The sequence below is a fragment of the Lactuca serriola genome, chromosome 5 (assembly GCF_051521515.1).
Source record: "Lactuca serriola cultivar US96UC23 chromosome 5, Lser_US96UC23_V15, whole genome shotgun sequence".
Classification (NCBI taxonomy): domain Eukaryota; kingdom Viridiplantae; phylum Streptophyta; class Magnoliopsida; order Asterales; family Asteraceae; genus Lactuca; species Lactuca serriola.
The window spans coordinates 252,637,618-252,646,112 of record NC_136412.1 but is presented as its reverse complement, the minus strand read 5'-3'; positions in this window follow the sequence as shown (position 1 = coordinate 252,646,112).

The window sequence follows — 8,495 nt, the reverse complement described above, 5'->3', positions numbered from 1 at the left end:
TCTCTATTGTACATGCAATTCATCCAAGACTTTAAACCCTAGATCTAGCATATGATAATCAATATAACATATGAATAAGGGTTTAGATCATACCTTGATTTTTATGTAGCAATAACAATCTCAAATCCTTCTTTAATCTCTCAATGTAATGTCACTTCATATCGACACCTGTGATATAAATAAACTGAGTGGGTCAGGTTGGGAAACCTGGTGAGTACATAGGGTTTTCAACCCACAATAATATAATTGTTATGTTTAAACAATTAAACAATCAACCCAATTACCCATCCCCATTATCTTCTTTATTCTTAAGGATCTACCCTAAGAATCAATTATTCCTCGTTCATTTATTCCTAAGGAGTATCCTAAGGAATATGTACGAATTCCATCATTGTAAAAGACACATCTGTCAAGTACAATCTGCTAGTTCTGTCACTAGGGCGCAACTGCCAAAATTGTGACATTCTCTATGGGGCGCATCTGCCGGAATAGTCCTTTAGGCGCATCTGTCGGGGTTATGAGGTTATCTATTAGGCGCTTCTGCCGGTAGAGTCCTTTAGGCGCATCTGCCCGGTTTTATTGACAATATCGTTTTCGAGAGTCCACTCGCAATACATATCAGTGGGTTTTTAGAGTACACCGGTGAACACGTCGTTCACAACACCTACAAGTTGAGAGCCTGCTAGTGTTCCACTGGACTGTCTAGAATAGTCCGTGGTTGTCATCCATACTCTGCTGAATGACGGGGCCATCATTTGGGAAAAAGGCTTCTCACATCGTCCACCTCTCACCCTCACCTCACGGTCTATTTCACCTCTCAACTCATCATCCAACTCATATTTCATCTATTACATCTATCCATGTCTTACCCCAACATTTCCGTAGATATAAAATACATATACAGTTTAAATCATTGAAAACATGTATAAAACGTTCATCCAGCATAGATAGCAAGCATTCAGATAATATGCACACATAGCACGTAATTTATATAAAATACTTCATATCTATGTGTAAGCTGAAAGTAACTATGCACTCACCTGAAAGGTGGTGACTCAGCACTCGGACAACGCTTCGATACTCTCAAAACAATTTTCCTTTGATAAAACCTAGTACCAATACCACTAGGGTTTATTCTAACAATAACCGTGACAAATTAATAGTCTGACTATTATTATTATTATATAAGCGTTAAATAACACTCAATATAACTCATAATAATAGCCCAAATAATTATTTTAAGGACCTAATAACATTACTATAATTATTTGAAAGATATATTAAAAATTGCGTAAGCTTAGCTCACTTACAACGGATTTTAAAGAAAACCGGGCTTTGCTCGGAGCAACGTTTCGAAACCGAAAGACCTTTTTTCTCGGGACTCCGGGAGCCTCGGGGCTTCCTTTGGGTGCTAGGGGTTTACCTAGGCTTAGGAGGGGGTTAGGGGGGTAGTGAGAGAAAGTAGAGAGAGAAAGTAGAAGGATTTGGTGTGAGAGAAGTGGCTGCCCTCGACCTCCTTTTATAGGCGAGGCTTCGGACTTACGTTGGGCGTAAGTTCGGATAAGGTCGACACGCATTGCTACGCTGCTGGGTCATCGTGGCTTTTCTCGAAACCGCACAAGGGTCGGAACGCTGGGCGTAATTCTCTCCGACGCAGGGCGTATGCGAGGGCGACGTGGCGACCATCGGATGCGAGGCTAGAACAGCGATGGACGGCCGTGGCGCTGCCACGTCAAAACTCTTATCATCAGCTTCGTAATTTCGATTGTAAACTTCAAAAATTCGTATCTTCCTCATACGAGCTCAGTTTTTGACGTTCTTTATATCCACGCGAAGGTGGGAACATACTCTACAACTTTTGTTTAGACTCCGTTGGCTAATTTTGATTTTATTCTAAAAGTTACATTATTAACAGGTCGGGACATGATTAGTCCATTAAATCCTCATAACTTCTTTATCCGACGTCCGTTTTCGCCCATATTTTTCTCGTTACGCTAAACTTAAAGAGATATTCGATTCTTGTTTAGGTCGTGTTGGCTAAAAACCGCTCGATCTATTATTCGAATTTCGGGCTGTACACTGCCAATCCGAAACTTCGAAAAATCATAACTTCCTCATACAAAGTCAGATTTGGGCGTTCTTTTTATGGACACTCTCGGTTTAATGTATTCTAAGACTTTCGTTTAGGTTGCTAAGGCTAAATCTCACTCTATCGTAAATTCACTGTTTATGCTTCCCGGTGCCGTGCCGGTTCCGTCGCGAAACTTCGACGGACCATAACTTCTTCGTTATAACTCGGATTTCGGCGTTCTTTATGTGTACGTAAACCTTGTGACATATTCTAAAACTTGGTTAATATTATATATTCTAAATAATATTTTATCGAAAAGTCGTTTTCGACCCCTATTGCCTCTAAATTGACTAGCACGGATTTGCGGGAGTTACATTATGCAAGATGGAATCCATTTCGCTTTTAATTACCTCTTTCCATTGAGGTCCTTCGGAAGAGGTGACTGCCTCTTTGAAAGTTTGAGGCTCTCTTTCAACCATGCAAGTGTAAAAATCATCTCCAAATGACTTCTCCACTCGTGCCCTTTTACTTCTACAGGGCTCTGCTTCTTCCTCTATTTCTTTTTCATAGGAGGATTCAATGTGATCAATTAACTTTTAAGCATTTGTCTCAACCTTATAAAGACATGGAAACACATTCTCAAAGAACGATGCATATCTTGACTCCATTATTATGCTTTTTTGAATTTCTTGAATTTTTTAGTCATGCACAAGAAATCGATACGCACTACTGTTTTGTGAATATCCAACAAATATGCAATCAACAGTCTTCGGTTCTGTCTTAACCACCTTGGGTGCAGGTACCACCACCTTTGCAAGGCACCCCCACACTCGAAGGTATTTGTAGGATGGTTTTAGGCCTGACCATAACTCGTATGATGTTTTATCTGATTTCTTTCTTGGGACCTTATTTAAAAGGTAGTTAGCGGAAAGTATAGCTTCCCCCCACATTGAGTGTGGCAACCCAAAACTTAACAACATGGCATTCATCATTTCCTTTAAGGTCCGATTTTTCCTTTCTGCCATGCCATTTTGTTGTGGTGAATAAGGTGCAGTAAGCTCATGTATGATACCATGAGTTGCACAAAATTCCTCAAATGGTGATACATATTCACCACCAAGGTCACTTCTCATCACGTTAATTTTCTTATTAAGTTGATTCTCAACTTCACTTTTATACACTTTAAATTTTTCTATAGCCTCATCTTTACTTTCAAGTAAGTAGACATAGCATAATTTAGTGCAATCATTAATAAAAGTGATAAAGTACTTATTTCCACCTTTAGATGGAATTGATTTCATGTCACACACATCGGTGTGAATTAATCCAAGTGGTTCGGTTGTCCTTTGAATGGACTTGAAAGATTGTCATGTTAACTTTGATTTAACACAAGTGTTGCATTTGTATTTTGAGTCAATGTGAAAATATGGTATGTGATTGAGTTTAATTAAACGACAAAGAGTATTAAAATTAACATGTCCTAATCTAGCATGCCATATATTTGAAGACTCAAGCAAGTAAGTAGAAGAGTTATTCATTTAATTATCATTGTCACTTAGCTTAAGAGCCATTACACAAAGTTTGAACATACCCCTATCAGCATACCCCTTACCCACATACACACCATTTTTGGTTAACACAAATTTATCTGACTCAAACACCAAGCGAAAACCATGCTTGTTTAACAACCAACCCGAGACAAGATTCTTTCAAATTTTGGGTACATACAACACATCATTCAATATCACCTCTCTTCCTGACGTCATCTTCAACACAATCTTTCCAACACCTTGGATCTCAGAAGTGGACGAGTTTCCCTTGAACAACTTGTTACAATTATCAACAACCTTGAAGTTTCTGAACCATTCTCTATTCGATCAAACATGACGGGTGGCTCCCGTGTTGATAGTTTTGTTTTTATTACTTCTTTTCATAGTTTATTTTTAGTTAAAACCACCTCATTTTAGTTAATCTTCATGCATATTTTCTCTTTTTGTTATTTTTCTCCTTTACCGGGTGCTTTCTAGTCTTTTGAGCTTATTTGCAGGATTTGCCGAAGACTATTTGTTATTGGAGGTTTGGAAGGAGTGCGGGACTATTAGAGGCTTGCAATTTGTTTATGGACTTGAAGTGGTGCAATTGGGTTTGGTGTCAATATAAGCAAGAAGCGCGTCATACTTAAATTTCGGGCGGGACAACGAGAATTTGAGCTATAGAAGATTAAAGGAGCATTGGAGCATCTTGGAAGAGTTTGGAAGACATAATTGGGCTATCAAGAACTTGCACAAAAGGGCTGGACCATAGATGAGAAGAGTAATCTAGAAGTGCCAATTAAATGGGCCAAAAAGCCCATTCAGCAGAATCCACGCGGTCCGCGTGGATTTACAAATGGTCCGCGTGGATCGCACTGTGAAGAACCCGAATTTTAGTATTTTGTCTCTATATGGGGAAAGTTGGTGGGATACTTTTGGGCAACTTTTGGATCCGATTTTTGACCACTTTTACTGATGTTTTGAGGGGATTTTTCATGATGGGAACTTGAAGAACACATTCCATTTTTTTCTCTCTAAGAAGTTTTGGGAAGATTTGAAGAATATTTGGAAGATTAGTGTAATTTCCTTACATCTTGCATCTAAGACAATGTTTGGTACCTCTAATCCCTCTTGTTATTGTTTAATCTTAGCCATGCTTGGCTAGATTTTCATTTGTTTGACTTGGATATAATTGCTTGAATGTTTTGGTTATTTTGAAGAACTCCATGAACTTGTGTTGAATATTTATGATTATATTTTCTATGAAAAATTCATTCATGTTTATATATCTCTAGTCATGAATATTGATATATGAATGTCATCTTTGTTGGTTAAATTCTTGACTAAGTAATAGGTCTTCAATTTAACAAGCAACAATTAGTTTAAATGTTTGTTTTCATTTCATTTAGACTAAGAAAACATTTTCTCCATAGTGGTAATGAAAGCAATAGATTACTCTTTGGATTTGGTGACTCTTAAAACCTAATGCTAATTGATTTTCACAAAATTACATGCTTCATTAGTTTTGTGACTTTGATTTAGGAAATGTGCTATGAGCTTCTCTAGTCATTTTAATATAAAAGAAGAGTTGAGGCAAGTTATGCTTATAAATTGCTATAGCCAAATTAGATTTTAAACACAAGTATTGCACCTTAGTATTCTCATGATTATTTGACCAAATGTTCAAGTGATGAAAGTCCAAAGTCAATCATCTTTCTCTTATTGATTTTACATCAAACTCTTATTTTTGTTGCATTTGTCTATTTAAATCATAGTTAATTCTAGTTTGTTTCAAGTATTTCAAAACACCAAACCCCCCCCCCCCCCCCATTTTATTTTTATTGTCATTTTACAAGTATTTTTACAAAGAGATTTTTCATAGAGTTATAAATTGAACCAATCTCCGTGGATTCGATCCCTTTACCACTATACACTATTTTAGTGTGTAATATTTAGGGTTATTATTTGTGTTGGCCTCGACACCCACCACGTGTCAATCCACCACTCCCTTAGATTGGACTCCACAAGATTCACTTCAGAAATAACCACTGCAAGATCGATGTCAGACACATCTTTGGTTATCTTCTCCACAACATTTGCCTCCTTAGCCTTCTTTGGAGCTTGCAGTTTGCAGCCCGATGACCCCGCTGGTCACAGTTATGGCAGTTCCCTTGAAACTTTTTCTTGAAAGTTCCACCTTTGGCTCGTAAGTGTGAACCCTTGCCTTTCTTTTGGAATTTCCCCTTGAAACATTAGCTTTCTCAGAAGTAGGGGTATAACTACTCTTTTGATCTATCTTATTGTCCTCTTCAATTCAAAGGAGAACAATAAGGTCCTCAATGGACATATCCTTTCTCTTATGTTTCAAGTAATTCTTGAAATCAACCCAACTAGGGGGTAGCTTCTCAATCATGGAAGCAACAGAAAAAGGCTCATTAAACCCCATACCCTTAGCTTGCATGTCATGTAGGAGGACACAAATATATCTCTTCCAGTCGAATATTGTTCGCCAAAATTCAACATCGTCGATGGTTTCCCCAAAATCAAGCATCATTGTCTGGAATCAATGAGTCGACGTCTGAATCCATGGCTTCCTCCACCATTGTCGATTATTAAGTCATTGTGTATATGATATTGACATCCTTGGAGATTCATCAAGTTTTTTCCCCCAAAATTAGATTTCATAAATATGGAATCGATTCAACCTAGCATCACAATTATGTAACTGAAACTGTAGGATCGTCTCTCGATTTGGTTTCACCTTCATCCATCGATTCTTGTCAACTGCTCTGGTAAGATTAATGTAATTTTTGTTTTGTTGTCTGGATTTACTTCACATATTATTGTCGTATGTATTATTGAGTAATTGCGATTTATTTTTCTAGTTTCCTTTCCTTCACTTGTCTCTCAAGATCTTTAATCTGATCTATAAAACTCAAGGTCATCTCATCCTTTTGATCCTCAGGAACATATTCCATGTCCCTTTCAAGATTCAGATCACGAAACTTACTCAACATCATGTAACCACTTCTTGATTCTTCATGCTCTGTGTCTCATCTGTTTTTTCAACTCCACCACTTGTGGTTTCAACTAGAGTTGATGAATGCCCATTGGAAAAAGAACTTGAACCAACCTGTGTCTCTTTAGCAGTTGGTCTGTATCCTGCAACAAACTTAAAAAAGAATTAAGCCTCCATATTAAAAAGCAGTTTGTTAAAATTCATTTTTAAATTTCAAATTTGAGGTTTATTCATGAGAAAGTGATACACTTTTGAGATTTTGTATTCATAACCAAAATTATAGTTACTTTTTGGGATTTCATATTCCTCCTGATTGAATTTGAAAATATTTTGATTGAGGTTGCTTAGTAATTCATATTCATTGATATGTAATTTCATTTTAATTTCATCGTATCTTTATATAATTATATAATTATATTATGTTTTCTTCATCTATCAACTTAATATCATTTAGTTTCGTAATTATACATAATAAACATGTATGAATGGCTTCTTCCATTCTTTCAACCCAACAAAATATGTTAATGGAATGTAATGATCCATTCAATTCCCTTATTTCATTCCATTTCTCTCTGATTCCATTCCATCATACCAAACAAACTCTTAACTTTGTGCCTATTTTTCATTATATATATATATATATATATGTATATATATATATATATATATATATATATATATATATGTATAGGAGTATGATCAAATGAGAACGCCTAAAAGGTTGAGAACGCGAGAACAGATCTCATCCATCTATTATCTTAGATCTAAGGCTATAATTAAATAGAAATTTTGTTATTATTAAAATGTTTAAATTCAGTTAATTTGAATTAAAAAAAATAAGAAAAGGGTATCATGGTAATTAATCATTCCCTTATTTTAAACAACTCCTAAAATCTCTCAATCTCTCTCTATATAAACCTACGACTTCATCATTCACTCCCCCATTTTCGACTTCATCTTTCTCTCTATACCTAAGGCAAGCCTCCCTCATCTGTACATCGGTCTCAATGGATCCGTCTAAATCAGACCTTCCTGGTGGTTATTCTTGGCAGCGAATGAAGAACAACAGAGGGAAAAAAGGAGGGTTCGGTGGTGGCAGATTGATCGCGAAGAGGAGGGGAAAAAAAGACCATCGATTCTCGGTTCGATTAAAGAAATGGAGAAGGATGGAAGCAACAGAAGGAGCAGAAATTAGTCAAATTAAACATGATCAGGCTATAGTGGGTTTGGTCGATCGGGAATCAACGAGACACACACACACGCATATTCAATGTGTGCCGATCGTGGGGGTGAGCACGACAGATCCTGAGAGAAATTAGATGTAGTGGGTTATTAGACAGAATTAGAAGATGCGGGAAAGAATGGGTGTGACTGAAAGAGAGATCGAGAAGGAGGAGAATGTAGCAGGGGTGGCGATACTGTGACAACCCAAATTTATTTCCGTTACATAATCCGGTTTTCACTAACGGAATTCGTCGTTATATATAAATTTCCGTAATATTTGGAGTCGTCAATAAATAAATATCTATTTATTTATATTTTCTTGACATTATCATTTTAGTATAAGTAAATATAACTTGTAAGTGTTAACCCCGTTTAACAAAATAAAGTTATATTACTTTTCAACCACTTCACCCGGGTAAAAAGTTCAAACCCCGTTAAACTTGAGCATCGGGTAGTCGGGTACCGGGTGCAATACCCGAGGCATATTTTAGGAAATTGAATGCCACTCTACACCCTTTTACCACCCCAAGCATACACTCTCTCACTACTTTCTCTCTCTAGACCCGATTCCGACACCAAAACCGCGAATTCCGGCTTCCAAACGTAAGAGTTTCTTCCCTAACTTGTTCTAAAACATGCATCAATGTGT